Source organism: Schistocerca piceifrons, chromosome X, assembly GCF_021461385.2.
Source record: "Schistocerca piceifrons isolate TAMUIC-IGC-003096 chromosome X, iqSchPice1.1, whole genome shotgun sequence".
Classification (NCBI taxonomy): domain Eukaryota; kingdom Metazoa; phylum Arthropoda; class Insecta; order Orthoptera; family Acrididae; genus Schistocerca; species Schistocerca piceifrons.
The window spans coordinates 831,797,949-831,818,511 of NC_060149.1; the positions used below are offsets into that span (position 1 = coordinate 831,797,949).

At 45.7% G+C, this 20,563-nt stretch overlaps 1 protein-coding gene and 1 non-coding gene across 2 annotated transcripts in view; one reads left to right on the forward strand and one right to left on the reverse strand.

Annotated features, from left to right (window-relative positions):
- Positions 1-20,563, reverse strand: part of LOC124722729 (dual specificity protein phosphatase 10) — a 228,982-nt gene that overhangs the window by 39,874 nt on the left and 168,545 nt on the right. The gene's annotated exons all lie outside the window — the stretch shown is intronic.
- On the forward strand, positions 12,527-12,601 carry Trnaa-cgc. The gene has a single exon. It is a non-coding gene; the product is annotated as a tRNA-Ala (tRNA).

Sequence of the window (20,563 nt, forward strand, 5' to 3'; positions counted from 1 at the left end):
AAAGTGCGGCCTCGTAGCAGAGATATCGTCGCAATTAGTGAAAGCATTCTCCACTACGAAAGACGCACCGCTGCCGCGGACCAAAGCTATCTAGAAAACCCAGCTACAGAGAACAGAACGTAATGCAAACCGGAAATAGTGATAGTATCCAAGCGAGCAAGATTCATTTCTGCTACAAGGCAGTCCATGTGACTAAAGCGATACCGTAACCTCAAGTATGTTGTTACCTCCGTTACGTAGTCCCAGGTCTCTGGTTTATACCAGCAAGATGACAATTCAGTTGAGTGCTGGTGAAGCCGATGAACGTTTCAAGCTAAGTTTACAACAGATTGTCCATAAGTGTAGCATAATGTTCCCGTTCGCGACATGTTTAAACACTGTCACATTTAACACTTCACAAAAATAAAGGAAAATTCAGAGAAGCATACTGGATAACATACTAGACTCTGATGAGTCGTTTATGCATGTTACGTACATATATCGCACAAAATATGGAGAACTTGAAACGGTGGATCCCACTGCGAAATTTTTAACAGGACGTTCCTACCTGACTGCCTCTTCAGCATTACGGTGGCGCTATTTGTAATCACTAGTGGCCAGGAGAGACACTGTCATATTCACTTTACAGCCTCGGCAGCTGTGAGCAAGCGAGCAACCGGCCATTCCATTGAGGGCCGGGCGTGAGTCAGCTGCCGTGAGTCACACGTCTGACTCACCCGCTATCAACAAGTGCTGCGCCTCCTTCCGCCCTTCTTCAAACACTTCTGTGCAGTCTAAACGTAATCTCCACTTTGCAGACAGTACACCCGTCTGTCGATTACCATTGCGTAGCCTCCGTTGAGTCAGAGGCAAATGGTTTCACGATAAACAATTCCAATGTTTTCGTATTTAAGCATAGCAAACCGACCCCAGCCAATGATCTGAAGACTAATTCGTTGTATCAACGGACAAAGTAGCCCTATCTTTAGGACATAGTAGCGCACCTACTGAAGACAGAAAAAGCACCACAACTAACCTAGTTTAATGTAGGTACACAGACGAAGATAGCTACTTCAACACTTAACAGCGTCTGCATGCAAGTTTTTAACACTTTCACAAAAACAAAAATACAGCTTAAAACGGAAAGAAACGCCACAATTTACCTAAGTGTTACATTAAATATGTGAGCTACTGGGTAGCTGTGCGTAATCAAGTCTCATTTCCGGGATAGACAGCTAATAACTACACAAGTATTTCAATGTTCTGTCAGAATACACATTCGAATACGAACAATGGGATTTGAGACCATTTTTGTCTAATCGATTACGAAAAAATAACTGAAGAATAGCACAGAAATGAATTATTCTATATCACTCGCTCACTACGTGTTGAGATGGTAAAGGAAAGAAAAATCCGCATGGGGAATGCGAAGCTTCTACTTAAAAAGCATTGGGGGAGAAACAAACAAAGCGCTTTGCTAGAGAAATGCTATGCTACATACCCCAGGAATGCAGCGGCAGGAACCTTAACACTAGACACGGCGCGTCCTTCTTCATTGCTACAGCAATGCCGACTGCCAGCCGCCAGGAACAGGGGCCAGCGGCCAGATGTGTCACGCTGACGTCAGCGCCCCCTCCAGCGCGCTTGCTGGCCATGAAATCGCCCCTCCCGCCTCGCCAGCGCCACACACGGCAGATCCCAATTACGTCAAGCACGATGAGTCGCCTAGGAAATACGCACAATTTGGCATTGTCGAGTAGTCTCACACGCTTTCCCTTGGCTGCCGCGCTTCCTCTATATTCAATATAACAACTCGCTGCATTTGGCGGACGTTGTAAAGCGGAATAACTGTTTCCCAAACTCGCGACACCGGTTGTCAGTAGAAATTCTAAGCGGACATCTTCAGCTGTCATAAGTTACTGTAAATGCCAAAACGATCAGTAAAAGATAACACACGGCAGGAAAGATTGAGCAGTACTATCAGGTTCGTGCTAAATCGAAGTTTCAAAGTACCCCACTAATGTCATGGCCACAGTTGAGCGAAGTGCAAGCTAATGGCGTATCTCCATTTACGTTATAACCCCCCCCCCCCCCTCCCGAGCTTACGTTTATTTTCTGCACAGGCCTTCCATATCTCAGTGCTGATAAATCGTGTGTGGCGCGAACGAAAGAGCTTTTTTGTTTGTTAACTTATAATCATCTATGAAGCAACAGTTACATTAACGCTATTTTGTGCGTCGAGTAAAAGTGAAAAAAGAGTTTTAATATATGATTTCAGTATTGTGAGCCCTTAATGGTATCCACATTTAGGGAAGTAGCTTGTTCTCTTTAGAAGCGCAGTTTTTATTTCCCTACTATAATTTACCGTTATTGAAGTTCACTAATCGTGTACAAAAAAACTAGTATCAAAGAGGAAATACATACATTTTCTCTTTAAACCCCCGGGTAAGATCCTTTTCGTCTCGTACAGGAGTAATTTCCGAGTGCACATGTAACTTACTTCGTTCATCGCAGGTTCCATGGGTTCCCATATATGAGGGCAGTAGCGCTTGGAGGACTACTGGCAAAGCGCATGCCTAGAAACCGAAAGGTCGTGGGATCCAGCTCCCAATCAGAAATTGAATTTTTTTAGTGTGCCATTACGCTAGCCTTGACCGCTCAGTGATGGGAAGATATACCAGGAACGACAGGTGGTTCGAATCCCGCGTTAAACTGTAGATATACTGGGTGGGGGCATGCAAGCCGCCGAGGTGGCACCCAACTGAAAGACTTGCACCAGATCGCTGAACATGCCTCCTAAGGGATTCCTAGTCAATCATGGCATACGGCTATTTATTTATGTTTTATGAAGATAGTTTTACGTCTTCAGTCACCGGACTAATGGATATCCTGCAGACGTGAGAGCTAGAGTCAACGCTTATATAGATATAGCCACTGAGCCAAAACATTACGACCACCTGCATAATAACGTGCTGCAGCCGTTGTGCGTGCCATGGATTCGACAAGTCGTTGCTAAGTTTCCGGACCTCAGTGGCTCCAGATGTCTACGCCCATAAATTACGGGCCGACGGTGCGGAGCAGGAACTTGATGTGTTCCATTGTGTTCAGATCAAGCTAATTTGGCGGCCAAGGCAACAACGAAAGTTCAATATCGTGTTCCTCAAATCACTGTAGTCCGATTATGGCGTTTGTCAGGAACGTAGCATCGCTGTCGGGCAAGATATCGAGCATTTAGGTATGCATGTTGTCCGCTATAATGTTCATGTAGCATGCAGCTGCCATGGCGCCTTCAATTACTACCACAAGTCCAACTGAAGCTCACGTTAATGCCTCCCATAGGGCACATCAAAATCTGGACCTACGAGCTGCGTTCGTGGCGCAGAGCATGTTTCGGGCAACTATCGCCTGGATAACGGCCTATCTGGACACGACCTTCGACCTGGTGCAAAGAGAAACGTGATTCATTCGACCAAACGACATGTTTCCGTCGGTCTACGATCCAAACTCGATGATACCGTGCCCACTGCAATCTTATGGGTCAATGTGGGAACACGTATGGGTCATCTGCTGAACTCTATTATCAACGTGGGCGGAGTGCTGTGCTTCTGAACACTTGTGCCTGCATCAGAATTGCAATCTGCCACCAGATTGCCACATATCGCAGCCTATCCTACTTTACAGAGCGCGCAAGTCGCCGACCTGCACATTTTGTGATGACAGATGGACGCCCTACAACTTGTGGCCTGCTCGTGGTTTCTCCGTCGGTCGACTACTTTCCACACGTGCTCACGACAGCAGCACGCGATCTTCCGACCAGTTTCTCCGCTTCTGAGGTGTTCGTTCTCAGGTGGCGGGCCATAACAATCTGCTCTTTGTCAATGTCGCTTATGCCAGTGGGTTTCCCCTTTGCGGCTCGTGTCGTGGGTACAATGATTCGCCACTCTTTTTCTGTATTTTACTGTGTAGTATGGGGCAATTCATCGTGTCACGTTAAACAAGATAAGATTTCTTTATCTATTTCTTCGTTTTGGGGAGGTTTTGGAGGGCATCTGGGACTCTCAAACCCACCACCAGCGGTATGTATCAAATGGATGGGGCGTTAACCTTGAGGAATAAGCGTGCACGGAATTTCGTAGCGGTGCCAAGCCACCGGCTCCGCCACTCCGTCTCTTGTGAGTAACTGATGGTGCCATGTTTAGATTCAGTCTCAAAAAGTTGGTAGAAAGTTGCAGAACTTTTCCTAATCGCTTCATAGGTGATTTCCACGTGGCTTTCGGTGTGGAGATCTACTATCCTCTTTTATTGGTGCGTGCGCAGTATACTGCGAAGGTATATATTCGTAGGACTTGTATCTTCTTGCACTGTATAGGGCTGGCTTTTCTCCACACTGAGCTACTACAGACGATCTTCGCTTAAACAGCGGACTTAAGAATCTGAGACTGGTAGGTGTGCGTGCCGGCCGGGGTGGCCGAGCGGTTCTAGGCGCTACAGTCTGGAACCGCGCGACCGCTACGGTCGCAGGTTCGAATCCTGCCTCGGGCATGGATGTGTGTGATGTCCTTAGGTTAGTTAGGTTTAATTAGTTCTAAGTTCTAGGCGACTGATGACCACAGAAGTTAAGTCGCATAGTGCTCAGAACCATTTGAACCATATTCGCTTCTTTGGAATGTGTTCCAGTAGCTTGGTCGCACTTCTGAGTAAGCTTATTGGACGATGGTTCTTCTGGGCCGTCTTCCACTAGCATGGAAATTAATAGGTCTGTTGATGGGCGTTGTAAATATGCATAAGAAGCACGAGAGGCTTACGTGGTAAATTCTTGAGGCTGAGACTCAATATTGCATCTAGCCCAGCGGCCCTGCTGTTGTTCTGCTCCTTGATGAACCCTCGAACCTCGCTGGGCGTTGTAATTCGTGGATGATAGACAGAAGGTAACTCAAGTTAGGAGACTGAGCAAAGAGACTACTGCCATTTTCCATTTTATATCGCTTCCCTGTGTTATCATTCCTCATTTGTCAGCCACCGGTAGCTGAGTGGTTGCCGGCACGGTAGCTCAGCGTGTTCGGTCAGAGGGTTAGCTGCCCCCTGTAATAAAAAAACCGAGTTAATCGATCACCAACGAACATAAACAGATGTCTTACGACGTCCGCCCTGAGGAGATTCAGCGAACAAAAGCGAACAAAATGAGACTAAAAAAAAAAATAGTGGTCAGCACGACAGACTGTCAATCCTAAGGGCCCGGGGTCGATTCCTGGCTGGGTCGGAGATTTTCTCCGCTCACGGACTGGGTGTTGTGTTGTCCTAATCGTCAACATTTCATCCCCATCGACGCGCAAGTCGCCGAAGTGGCGTCAACTCGAAAGACTTGCACCCGGCGAAAGGTCTACCCGACGGGAGGCCCTAGTCACACGACATTATTATATTCCTCCTTTAAATGGTACTACAGTCTCCAGAACTTTACCACCCATGTGGTTAATGTTGCTGCTGCCTTCTTTGCTCTTGCACATGAACGTTAACTCGCATTGATTCAAATTTAAATAGAGGTGCTGTTGAGTACAACACGTTCAGATACTGTAAGTCGTTCTGCATCGCCTTTGACCCGTCTGTAATAGGATAATAAACCATATTACACTAACGACCTAATGATTTCCATTTCGGTTCGGGAAAACTACGCAAACGAGTCACACGCTACTGAGAAATCATTTCCTGAAAGATCATTCGTAAGCCGCGCAGTGCAAGAAAGTAGGGGAGGCGGCATTGACGTAAGCCTGTACTAGGACAAGCGGTGAGTCACTGGAAACTAAAAATTGCAACACAGGGCAGCGTCGCCGAGTGCGTGCTCCGCGCGCCGACTGCCACAGTGGATGGTATTTGCGTTTCAGCGCAGAGTATATCGCACACCATTACTACTTATTCCACCTTTTGTCCCACAACAACCAACTCAGTTGTCAATAAGGCACCATTTCGCGCATCTGACCACTTGCATCTTAGCTGTAAATGGGTTCAGACTAAAGACGTTCAGGATTACGGTTAGTACCAAACATCACTGCATTATGAATGGCCGGGAGTGCGTTTCAGTCCACTATACACGAATGGGGCTTATAAGGAATTGCAGCCTATCCGAAGACCGCGCAGTCCTCGTGTACTCACGGACAGGAACCGCCGAGCATTGCGGGGAATCGCTATAAAATATGACATGAAATCAGAGGATGCAATGGTCGAGCATCTCCTCATAAGCTACACACTTCTGCAGTCAATACCAAGCCAAGTTTGGGGTTGTATATCGAGCGACGCCCCTGGATATTACACTATTGGCCATTAAAATTGCTACACCACGAAGATGACGTGCTACAGACGTGAAATTTAACCGACAGGAAGAAGATGCTGTGATATGCAAATGATTAGCTCTTAAGAGCATTCACACAAGGTTGGCGCCGGTGGCGACACCTACAATGTGTTGACATGAGGAAAGTTTCCAACCGATTTCTCGTACACAAACAGCAGTTGACCGGCGTTGCCTGGTGAAACGTTGTTGTGATGCCGCGTATAAGGAGCAGAAATGCGTACCATCACGTTTCCGACTTTGATAAACGTCAGATTGTAGCCTATCGCGATTGCGGTTTATCCTATCGCGACATTGCTGCTCGCGTTGGTCGACATCCAATGACTGTTAGCAGAATATGGAACCGGTGGGCTGAGAAGGGTAATACGGAACTCCGTGCTGAATCCCAACGCCCTCGTATCGCTAGCAGTCGAGATGACAGGCATCTTATCCGCATGGCTGTATCGGATCGTGCAGCCACGTCTCGATCCCTCAGTCAACAGATGGGGACGTTTGCAAGACAACAACCATCTGCACGAACAGTTCGACGTCTGCAGCAGTATGGACTATCAGCTCGGAGACCATGGCTGCGGTTACCCTTCACGCTGCATCACAGAACGGAGCCCCTGCGATGATGTACTCAACGACGAACCTGGGTGCACGAATGGCAAAATGTCATTTTTTCGGATGAAACCGGGTTCTGTTTGCAGCATCATGATGGTCGCATCCGTGTTTGGCGACATCGCGGTGAACGCACATTGGAAGCGTGTATTCGTCATCGCCATAGTGGCGTATCACCCGGCGTGACGGTATGGGGTGCCAGTGGTTACACGTCTCGGTCACCTCTTGTTCGCATTGACGGCACTTTGAACAGTGGACGTTACAATTCAGATGTGTGACGACCCGTGGCTCTACCCCTCATTCTATCCCTGCGAAACCCTACATTTCAGCAGGATAATGCACGACCGCATGTTGCAGGTCCCGTACAGCCTTTCTGGATACAGAAAATGTTCGACTGCTGCCCTGGCCAGCACATTCTTCAGATCTCTCGCCAATTCAAATCGTCTGGTCAATGGTGGCCGAGCAACTGGCTCGTCACAATACGCCAGTCACTACTCTTGAAGAACTGTGGTATGGTGTTGAAGCTGCACAGGCAGCTGTACCTGTTCACGCCATCCAAGCTCTGTTTGACTCAATGCCCAGGCGTATCAAGGCCGTTATTACGGCCAGAGGTGGTTGTTCTGGGTGCTGATTTCTCAGGATCTATGCACCCAAATTGCGTGAAAATGTAATCACATGTCAGTTCTAGTATAATATATTTGTCCAATGAATACCCGTTTATCATCTGCATTTCTTCTTGGTGTAGCAATTTTAATGGCCAGTAGTGTAGATGGATGGGAAGAGGTGATTTTGAGTGATGAATCACACTATACCCTGCGGTAATCCGATGGAGAACGTTACCAGCCATAATCTGTAGTGCCAACAGTGAAGCGTCGGAGGAGGTAGCGTTACGGAATGGAGATGTTTCTCGAGGTTACGGTATCGTCCCCAAATTGCGATTAAGAAAACGATAGATGCGGAAGGATATGAGCACATATTCCGGCATTGTGTGCTGCGTACAGTAGAGAAACTGTTCGGAGACGATGACTGGTTATACCAGCATCACAATGCACCTTGTCATAAAGCAGCACCTGTGAGGCAATGGCTCATGGACAATAACATTCCTGGATTGGACTGGCCTGTCCACAGTCCCTTCCTCAACGCAATGGAAAACCTCTGGCTTGAGTTAGAATGCCAAAGCCCTGCGTCCGATAGCCGATAGCACTATCTTTAGACTCTTGAGAAAAAAAAAAAAAATGGGCTACCATTCCTCGACAAACACTCAGAAACTTCACTGAAATTGTCCCACTAGAGTTAAAGCCACCATAAAGGTGAAGGATGGACATACCCCATATTAATGCCCGCTAATAGACATCCGGGTACTTTTAATGAGAAGTGTATTCTGCCATGTTACGTCCTTAGCCGGTCGCGCTAACGCCACTGCCCTGCGGCTGGCGCTTTCGAACGGTATTCAACACCCGCATAAAGCTTCGAACCTCTACCTACCGAAAACAATGGAGATGCGCGTCGCACTGGAGCACCAAACGTTACAACTAAGTATGAACTACAAATACGCGAAAGATCAGGAAAATCGGTGACCGTTTGGGTGTATGTTTCCCTTGTAGACATCAGTAGTATCGAACGTCTTTTGAAATTCGAGGAACAGAGATGCCTGGCGCCTTCAGGATCTCATTATTGACAGTACGGAAAAGAAATTTCTCCTTCGTGATCGAACGTCGACACGAAGGGGGGGGGGGGGGGGGAGGGAGGTGGGTTTATAGGCGCTCAATAATAGCAGAAGCAGCAAACTTTGTAAAATGACACACGCACTAAAAGTATGCATTCTTGAAAAATAAACCGCAAACAGCTGTTGCATAGTTCTCTAATAGTCCTACCCGTTTCACGACGTTATAGAGTTGCATCTTCAGGTACATCTAAATAAAGAACAGCAGCCTATGAGGGATTTATAAATCATAAAAATTTTTAAAAATGGCAAGAAACTACGGTGTAGCGAATTTTTTTAGTCGAAATAGTGACGAAAGTATAAAAGTACGTCATCTCTGAAAGGACGACAAGTTGTAGAACGAGGAAATTGGATTTATTGTGCTGGCAGGTGCCCGTAACGGTTCTTACCTACATCAAGAGATCCGTTCCAGGAAAACTGGCTTTATTTGTTTTGCATCTCTTTACTGTTCTCCAATCGATTCTAATTTTATTCTACGGCCGCTTTTTTGGTGCTCTTCACTACATTCTGTTTTTTGATCGCTACTACTATTTAACATCGTTATTCATCTTTAAGTGCTTTATATTGGTTTTGTTAGTTCATTGCCCTTTCAGAGCTGACCAGTTTTTACTGCCGTCTCCTTCATTTCGCCTGTTTCAAATTCTGTCTTTCGTCACTACTTCGACGAATTTATTATAGCCCGACTGGGAATGATGGGATATTCAACGCGCTCAACTTTTTCGTGTAAATGATATGAAAATAAGCGAGTTGAATGCTATATTTCAGTTTGCTTTTGTTTAGCAACTGCGAAGCATTGCCGGGTTCCATAGCATCTTTATAATTGCGACACGAGATGTGTTTACAGAGTTGCACGTATACGCTCTCGTGCACACTATGGCATGTCGACTAAACCACACAACGTTAGAAAATGTCTGGCATAATATGGAACGGTAGGTCAAGCGTATCCCTACAGGATATAATCGTTAGTGAGTGATTTCACTTATATATGGCATACCTGAAAAAACTTGTCGACACTTCCTCGCCAAATTTGGACCCCCATGGAGGGTAGAGAGGGTGTTAGCGTGATGTCTCAGATGTGCTTACAGCTGAAAGCTGGGAAGAGTGAAGAGGGAAAACTCGTATTGAACGACGACGAGCGAGTAAACGGCTGCATGCTAGCATCTCACATATCAACTGGTTAAATGGGTCTACAAGTAATACAACGGCCAGCTAGCCTCTCGTTTGCCGTCTAATGCGGGATTAAGAAGGATCAAACTGATACATAAGCACGGCGCTCTACTGGTCTAGAATTGCTGTTCATTCGTCTTCCCTGCATAAGCTACGATCCCAGCCACAACTTGCCTCACAGCAACAACTGTGAGACATACGTCCCACACGTGTCTTAATTAGACACAGTTATTCGCTCTCATTGTCATGGTACCAATGGTGCTCATACTCGATGGTAAGGGGGACCGCCCCGCCCTCTTTCCATAGCTCTCAGAGAAGGAAAAAATATGGCGTAGCCAGGTGTTTTTCCTTCAAGAAAATGATTTAAAAATCGGTATTATGCAGGTTTTTAACAGGGTCTGGACTGGAACTTCTTTATGGCTATCAAAATATCCACGGGTGTACTGCCGGTCTACAGTGTCCAACGGGCACAATATTTCGGCGATCATACATGTCGCCATCATCAGATGGCGATATGTATGATCGCCGAAATATTGTGCCCGTTAGACACTGTAGACCGGCAGTACACCCGTGGATATTTTGATTATCAAATACGCCGGGAGAAACTCAAGAATCACTTCTTTATGGCTACTTACAAGTCACCATTCCAAAATATCAAAAGTACTCCGCCCCTCCCAGACATTCTCCTCCTCCTCCCCCTCTCCCCCTAGAATCTATCGTATTGGCGCCCTTGTATGGCATTCTGGCATTCAGTTGAGCTGACTGCAAAATGTCTCGCTTGTGCGTCAGCAAGATGTATGCGCACCCGTGCGCTTATCACGTATATCAGTTATATTAAAATAAGAGAGCCGCTCTGATAGCACGCGGTGTATTTTTGCTTCTAAAGAATGTGTAAAATCGTGTTATTAAGTGCTCAGTGAAAATAATTTCAGTTATTTATTCGTTACCGTGTTGATCGCTACCTGGTTTAGACGTGCCCGTCCTCTAAGCTGACGACAAACTTCCTTCCTTAATTCCTAAATGTGCGAGCGTGAAGAATAGTAGAGGGAGTTTTCACAAGCGACGTTATCGCTTAAAACTAGCGAGCAAGAGTTTAGAAAGTACAAGATTTAAATCGTCCTTGCTCGCATAAACCATCTGGAAATCCCCCTCCTTGCGACGTAGAGAAGGACACTACATGGCCTGTTCCCTATCGTCTACGCTCTGAAGTCTAAATGTCCTAACGTAATCTCCACAAATGTGGATTTGCTGTCATGACTACCAGCTGATCAGCGTCCGGCACCGAGGAAGCGATCCAAATGATCTCGACGTTGGCCGCGTTTGGTCATCCGTGGAGTATTTTTCTATGCACGGACTTGTTTACTCTAAGTTACTTGACTTTCGTGTTCTGTAACCTTTTGTGTTTCTTCGTATCGATGATTCTGACACCAGTAAACCAATGAGAAAACTGAGCCCGATATCCTGCGATGAGGTGCCCTAGCATTCTTCGATTCTGGTACGCATCACTTAGACCGATAGGACTCGTTTAAGGCCACATTCAACACTGAGGGATGGCGAACAGAACAAGTTTGTTGAAGCGCCAGAAAAAAGGGCGACACGTCAGGATAAAAAAGTAAGGTAAACAAACTAGCGACGGCTTCGAAAGAGAGCAACAGCGCGCTGTCGCTAACACCGGGGCGCTTGATAACACAGCATGACTCAGTACTCGTTAACTATTATCTGCTGGCACGATTGGGAGATAACATGCAACACCGCGAGATATCTTCTTTTAACGTTGAGGTTACAATGAACGTCTCGCATGAAGACGTGTTACTGCTCCCTGCTTCGAGTTGCACTTACGCAGCGTCAAAGGGAAAATGCCGAACGTGTGTCGTGGCACTGTTCCAGTTGCGCAGTAAACCTCGTGCGAGATGGAGACAATCGTCGATAACTGGTATCATCCAGGGAGTTTGCTTGTAAGGTACTCACGAACTGGATCTGTAGCCACAACACACGTTCTTTATTTGACGTGCCGGGTTTTTATGCTCAACTAGATTTCCTCTCTGTTGGACCACCACCCAACCAAACGCGGAAGCAAGTGCCAAATAATTCAGCGATTGGTCACACTCAGCATTAAGTTAATGCAGACCGAGTTAAACCGAACGAAAAAATAATTCGACAAAGAAAGATAATTCTAAAATTGCGGTGGAGTAATACAGGGTGAACCACAACTCCACTGACAAAATTTCGGAGATCGTACAGAAATTTTTTCTGGGTATTTTAGTTATGGAATCACATCTTACAGAGTAATACCGTAATTATGATTCAGTGTTTTTTTTTTACCACAGTTACCTTGGCTCTGTGAAAACATTTTCACAATAGTGAAAAGGCCTGTAATATCCAATACATTCTAACATGCAAGGATACGTACAGATACAAACGTACTGTGATGCGACTGACGTCGCTGCGGAAACAGTTCTGAATAAGAAACTTCCTGGCAGATTAAAACTGTGCGCCGGACCGAGACTCGAACTCGGAACCTTTGCCTACACTCCGCTGTAGAGTGAAAATTTCATTCTAGCAACAACCCCCAGACTGTGGCTAAGCCATGTCTCCGCAATATCCTTTCTTCAAGGAGTGCTAAAGCTGAAAGGTTCGCAGGAGAGCTTCGGTGAAGTTTGGAAGGTAGGAGACGAGGTACTGGCGGAATTAAAGCTGTGAGGACGGGGTGTGAGTCGTGCTTGGGTAGCTCAGTTGGTAGAGCACTTGCCCGCGCAAGGCAAAGGTCCCGAGTTCGAGTCTCGGTCCGGCACACAGTTTTAATCTGCCAGGAAGTTTCATATCAGCGCGCACTCCGCTGTAGAGTGAAAATTTCATTCTAGTTCTGAATAAGGTCGTTGTGACGCTCTTCCGTGAACGACCCACAAGGCGCAAATCGGTCAACTCTTCATTAGTAAATTTATCGCTACTGCTCTGTATCTCTGTCAGTGCACACGTAACGCTGCAGGAAAAACAGTCTAGAGACAGAACCGAGCAGTACTGAATACCAACATGGAGACGAAGAGTAAAGTGAATATTACTTTGGCAACAGCAGGTACCGACAATGAACAGAACCAAGTTGTTTTCGAAAAAGACACAAGACACATAGAACATACCGTCGTCAGTTGATTTGCACTGTTGTGCAGATACACTCTGTGGTGGAAACGAGCTATCGTGTTTAAACGTGCCCTTGAACCAAATGCGAATGAAATTTCTCGATCTATTAATGTATCAGCGTGGACTGTAGGACGCGTTTATAAGGTATGGTGTATGCGTGAATGAAGGCAAGTCGCCAGGTTGTAGTCATACACTTCCCTCGCTACAGGGTATATCACAAAGTCGTCCTAACCTCCGGCACCTTACGTTATGAATTACTAGCGACACAGTTTGCAGACACGCCAGCACGTGTTTATTTTCCACAAAGCGCCGTAACACTCCACGGAATACAGATATGAATTATTGATAATACTACTGCAAGAAACGCATAAGGGCAGAACCTACGTATATCTCTCCATACTGATATACACAGCTGCAGGGGAAATAGTTCGTAAGTCATTCGGCATAGCAGCTGTAGTGTTCTTCTGGGAAAAGCTACTTCCCCCCATCACCACCCCACACTTATTTGCAGCTGATAATTGAAATTTATGTAAAATCCGTTTCCATAAACAATGGCTGAGAAGTGCTCAATTTGTAAGTGTGACATTGTAGCAACCTGCCGCTGTCTGTCGTTGACAGCATATTGTAAAGAGGATGTCAAATTAAATACCTTTCAGCCGTCAATTTTCAACCTTACTTTATTTAGCAACCAGTTTCAGCGTTTTACTACGCCATCTTCAGGCCCCTGACAGATGTGTAGGAAGAATCTACCTCGGTTGTGTTCAAAACAGGGGCCAGCGATACTGGTATTAGTAGATACTTGCTGCAGTAATCACTTCAACCACTGGCAGGTAGTTTTCAATTAATTGAATATCATAAAAGACACATGTAATGAAATTAATATTCACAGAAATTCCGATAGGAAAAAGAATGATGTAAAGAAAAGATTAAACAAATGAAATATATTCATACGATGGTTGACATAATGTGGCAAAGGAGCAGATGTAAAAAAATTAGATTTAAAGCAATTAATCGAATAAAAATAATGATCAGAGTCATTTCAATAAAGATTTAAAAATAAAAACTAGAGCACAACTTTCAACCTCACGCACGGGAAACTACTATCCTACGCATTACACCGTGCATTACACCACGCAACCAGACTGTGTAATTCGCCTTTTTAACGTTACTGAGCATTTTTTTCGTTAATTACTCGCAACCATACTGTGTAATTTGCCTTTTTAATGCTATTTAGCATTTTTTCGTCAATTACTCGCAAACGAGGGCTCACCAAGGTGAATGACTTCAGGGTGTGATACTGGGATCTTAACCTACATCACTGTATTTCAAAAAATCGATCCCACCGCTAGGGACCTCTCCTTGTCAGTAACAAACATCAAAATGGCAGTACAGTTTATGCAAAGTAATCGCAGATGACTGTCACTGACTCGCTAAGTAGGCACATGTTGATTGTGATAGTCGCCTGCGATTAATTTGTAAAGTATGTACTCCCACTTTAATGCTGCTTATTAAGATGAGGCAGACTCATTAGGTCACGCTTGGGAATAAACCAGTTGGTTCGTAACTACTCGCCATACATGTGCACTGCAATTGTAGCAGATTTGTTAATAAACGCCTCATGACATATACATTGTCATGTGTATGCATGACTTTCAGCTTGCGTATCCTGCTGTTATACATCTAAGTTACGAACAATGCTGACGTAGGCACTTTATGTTCAATATATGTTTTATTACTTACTGTGTGTGTGTTGAGAATGCTTTACATGTGTTCTTGCTGTAGCACTAACGACATAAAAACAGTTATCAGCACAGATACTCTTCCACCATGTTAAAGTGTTTAGTGTTATGTAGCGGCGCCAAATGTGGGATGAATTTAGTGACGCCTATGGGCGAAGGTGTGTGTGTGTGTGTGTGTGTGTGTGTGTGTGTGTGTGTGTATACACAGTAACTAATAAAATACATTCTGAGCAAAAGGTGCTTATTTCAGAACTGTTTGTTCAAATGGTTCAAATGGCTCTGAGAACTATGTGACTTAACTTCTGAGGTCATCAGTCGCCTAGAACTTAGAACTAATTAAACCTAACTCACCTAAGGATATCACACACGTCCATGCCCGAGGCAGGATTCGAAACTGCGACCGTAGCGGTCGCCCGGTTCCAGACTGTAGCGCCTAGAACCGCACGGCCACTCCGGCCGGCAACTGTTTGTAACTTAGAAATACAATAACAGAATAACATATAGAATAAAAGAGTAAAGGGTACAGTAAGAGGCTGAAAGTGCTGCATACATATGAAAATACATTTTGTACGTCAGGCAGCTGACGATGTCTTAATAAACTGAGGCGAAACGCGTCTGGCAAAACAAATAATGCCTTTATTTAATTGCTAACAGGCGATCCTAACAAAAAAAATCATAAACATAACAGTAACAGCACCTGAAGATTGACATATCAACAATATTATTGTTACGAAAAGAGATTAACAATCGCTCCAATGGGTACGAAAAACTACGCAAAGACGTTGTTTTAAATATTCCGATGTACTTGAGAAAGATTGGAAAATTCCATAGCACGTTCGCTCCTGAGAAGCCACCTAGCGTTCGGAATCCTGCAGACACGTTGGCGGTCAGACCCACGAGATAAACACGCCAGCACGTCCTTCGCAGTTAGTCACTGGCTCCGCGGAACGAACCTTCGCTCAGGAGATGCGTCACCAGAATGGCGTGTGGGCACGATTCATACAGCGTGCTCATTCTACGATCCGGGGAAGGCCAATCTTACGTCAGCTCGTGCTCTCAAGAGCCGCACACCAAATAAATAGTCAGTACGCATCCTGGTGTGCAGGACTCGTACCAAAAAGGAATTTTTCCAATGTACGCAAAGGGGGGCAACACGAATGGTCACAGGTACGTCTGACCAATAGAATACCGTTACTGAGATGCTGGACAAAGTGAACTGACAGGTGCTTGAAGATAGAAGCAAACTATTCCGTGAATTCAAGAACCGGCTTCAAGTTAGGAATCTAGGAATACACTACAACCCTCTCTGTATCGCTCCCTTAGGGAAAGCGAAGACAAGATCGCTGTGCGCAATGAGGCGTTTTATCAGTCGTTTTTCCTGCGCTCTATTCGAGAAGGAAACGGGTAATAAGTGATACAACGAGAAGTACTTTCGAGTGGTTCACACACTACAGGAATAAAAGTTAAGCTTCACCAGGGTCAAAATACACAATTTCAGCATGCGAGTCAGTTTCCTAGATATTGATATTTTATAACGTAACATGAAATATAATAGCATATAAAAGGGAAGGCTATAGTAAAAGTTACGAAACATTAGACAATAAGGTGGTTGGGTCATAAGGAGAGGATGAAAGAACAGGGAACCAAGGCGAATAATGAAAAACAGATGGCATTTCATCACATGCAAGGGGCGACGAAGAGCAGTGCGGCTGGATGCTGTGATCGCTGACTCTACCATGATGGAGATCTTCGGAGGAAAGAGAAAAAAGGTACGGCCGTAAGGCACGAATGGCAGGGTGACCCCGAAGGGCAGGTTCAGACGCCTAGTTGGAAAGATTGTCTCTGTCATCCGAGCCACAGGCACCTTTAATCCGTGAAGTACGTGAGTTGTGTGTGGAAGTGTATCTGTTAAGCGTAGGTAACTGAATTGGTGTATGTGTAGTGTAGTTTCGTGTTCGTGTTGGAGATGATGAAATACACCCGGTGCCGGCCACCAGCACCAAAGGGGCCGCCAGGCTTAACGTGTCACCCCCCCCCCACCCCCGCCCCATATGCGTATCCGACGGATGGATCACTTCAACAGTGTCGCATGCCTTCACCTCGTGAGACACTGCGGAGAGGTTTGGAATCGAATCCAGGACACTGGCGCAAAGACTGGTGATCTGTGACTTCAGCAACCACCTCTCCAGGGAAAATTGTCAACAGCACGCGGTATACTTGGACTGTCGCCCATCCATGTACTGGCCACCCCCGACGGTGCTTAACTTAGGTGATCTGACGATAACCGATGTACCCACCTCGCATTGCCCATTGACGAAAGAGAAAAGAAGAGAGCAGTAAGGAGGCAGACTGCTGAGGAGGCCAAAGCCCAATGAGGGTGGTAGTGTAAAATAAAACAAACAAGTTGTACGTCCTGGTGATGACTCCGTGTACAAAACACAGTAAATTAATCTCTGCAGTGATTAACGAACGAGCGTCCCGGGCCGTTACAAAGAGTTGAGTAACAACTCGGTGACTTCGACTATGGAAATGAATCGGTAGGAAAGCAGGCAACCCCCCAGTTGATTTTTTGTTGATGCTCCTTAGGTATGCAAAAGTAGGACAGCAGTACCAGTTCACGGCAAGATAACGATCTTATCACATCCGGTGTCACGTTTCACATCCGGTGTTAGGTCACCCAGTTGATCTCCTCGGTCACTCCTCCCTCCTTCCCATGTCTCCCGGGAAACCACCAGGAACTGATCAAGGTCACCCTGCGGAACCATCCAGGGCAATTTTGCTACTTATATTCAAGGTCATGACGTAACTCAAAAGTCGCCATGTGACATAAACAGCCGGCCGGGGTGACCGAGCGGTTCTAGGCGCTACGGTCTGGAACCGCGCGACCGCTACGGTCGCAGGTTCGAATCCTGCCTCGGGCATGGGTGTATGTGATGTCTTTAGGTTAGTTAGGTTAAAGTAGTTCTAAGTTCTGGGGGACTGATGACCTCAGAAGTTAAGAAGTCCCATAGTGCTCAGAGCCATTTGAACCATTTGACATAAAAATGACGGTAAGCCTAATTGACCAATAGGAACCGAGTTCTCCACTTCCCTGCCTTTATGATCGTATCATTTCAGCAGTCACCATCATTCGAGACCTGAAGTTCATATTGATATGATGACGAAGTGCTAGCAGCATCAGCAGGGCCGGCCGTTGTGGCCGAGCGGCTCTCGGCGCTTCAGTCCGGAACCACGCTGCTGCTACGATCGCAGGTTCGAATCCTGCCTCGGGCATGGATGTGTGTGATGTCCTTAGGTTAGTTAGGTTTAAGTAGTGCTAAGTCTAGGGGACTGATGACCTCAGATGTTAAGTCCAATAGTGCTTAGAGCCATTTGAGTATCAGCAGGGATTAACCTAGCAGCCCCAGGCATAAGAGAATAAGACTTGGAGTAAGCACCTAATATAATTGTTATTATTGTTATTAACAAATATATACTCGGATATATACTTATTGTCTGCTATTGTTCGAGCAACACAACGTGTCCCTGAACCTGTGGTAGCGGAACTGTTTGATGAGGACACGCACATACTTCTGATGGATTGCCGCAGTGACACCTGCTCGCAGACGGACTTCCCGATTTATCGAACCCGTACTAAACTCTGCCGCCGCCTTCGTTCAACTATACCGAGTCGCCGCAGCCGCCACTGCCGCAGCAGATCGCAGAACCACAGCCAAGTCCGCCGTCAAGGGTACTTGTGTTTGCAAGTACATATAACGTTACTGCGTCTGGATCTAAACAAGTAGTGGGTCTGAATCCTAAAAATCACTTTCCTGTGTTACTGAAATGGAAACGCGCAACGCGCTGATTCTAAATTTCAATATTCATGGTACGAGTGGGAATGTATGAGCAGAAAGACGGATTATATAAAGAATAAGGTGACTGACGAATACGATCCATTAAAAACACCGATTGATTTTCAAATTCTAGGCCGTAAAGTCCCAATAGTTGATTGTACGGCGAGGCCATGTTAGAACTAACTTCGTGGCGTCCGAATATACACTTAAAATTTTGAGAAATTAGGTGATATGTACAGTGTAATAATGATCGCTATAGAAACACTGTGTCGTTGGCAGCGGTATATAAGAGCTGCTTACTATGAGTTTGTAGACTGTTTAAGCAAAAATAGTTTTACAATGCACCAAGTGCAACAGTGTATAAATTCCCGTGTACCCCCTGTAACAAAGTGTGTATCTGTAGAACTTGTTCGCTACGGTCGCAGGTTCGAATCCTGCCTCGGGCATGGATGTGTGTGATGTCCTTAGGTTAGTTAGGTTTAAGTAGTTCTAAGTTCTAAGGGACTGATGACCTCAGATGTTAAGTCCCATAGTGCTCAGAGCCATTTGACCATTTTGTAGAACTTGTAAAGAATGTCGAGGGAGAGTTCAGAGATGGAATTCCTGTGTGAGTAATGCCGCCAATTGGCTTGAGCGCCATTCAGGCCGACATCACGGCCTACAGGCAACTATTATTTGCCAAGTTTTGTACTGTCGCTACGTAATGCGCCTAAAAAAGTGAATAAAGCTCGGTGTGTGTGCGTAACGAGTTTTTTTTCCCCAGTCGTTTCCTGTCCTATCCGACAACGCAATAGAGGAATACACAGCTTCCTCAAAACGGGAGTCAGAACGCCACCTACAGGCCCAGGCTGCCGCCGGGGGCATAAGTCCCTCTTTCCAGGAGCTGTAAGTATCCCACCCGAGCCGATGAGTCCTGAATGAGTGACCAGATACGAAGCGCACTTTGAGCTAGCCGCAGGCAGGCGGTTATCGGTTCTCCGGCTAACAACCACGCAGCGATCGAAGCGGGCGAGGAGCTACGAGCTGTGGCCTGGTAAACGCCTACAAAATAAACCACATAGAGAGTAGCAATAAATCATTTATTGTCTTCCATTTTACACCAACAAAGTGCAGTTTAATGAATGGATGCCCGTCGATCAAGCATCGAGCAATCACGCCATAACGCATACAGGGCGAAAAGTATTTAAACCGACAGACTCTGGGAGGTTGTAGGGAACATCAAAACAAATATTTTCCCCTAATGTCATTTTTTCCTAATAGGAGTATTTAAACCGGTAGAGGAAGATCTATCTTGCGGCAAATTAAATAAACCAACAAACACTTTTCCATTTTTTATGACCAAGAGACAACTCATTAACACAACCCAATTTCAATTACAGTAGATTTTCAAAAATGACTCCACTGACACGTAAACAAAAGTTACACCGTCGGATCATGTTCTGTCTGACACGGGCAAAAACTCCAGGAGTATCCTGAATTTGAATTGTCCTGCTGCTGCTACTATCCGGGCAATCAGATCCTCTTCTGATACAACAGGAGTTGCGCAAACAAGGCTGTGCATCTCTCCCCACACAAAAAAGTCCAGAGGGGACATATCTGGGGATCGAGCAGGCCATGGTACAGGACCACCTCTGCCAATCCACGTTTCTCGGAACCGTCGGTCCAAGAATCGACGCGCACGACGACTGAAATGTGCCGGCGCCCGGTGATGTTGGAACAACATGCGTTGTCTTATAGGTAGCGGGACGTCTTCCAGCAATTCTGGCAATGCTCTGGCGAGAAAATTGTAATAGTGCCTCCCATTTAATGGCCTAGGTAGCAGATACTGCCCAATTAAACAGTCCCCAACAACACCGACCCCACATTAACGAAGAACCGCACTTGATGAGCGCTAGTAACTGTGGCATGTGGGTTATCCTCACTCCAAACATGCGAATTGTGTATGTTGAAGACTCCATCACGCCCGAACGTTGCTTCATCGGTAAACAATACAGAGGATAGAAATGTTGGAGGCATTCACACTGTTCCAGGTTCCTCTGCGAAA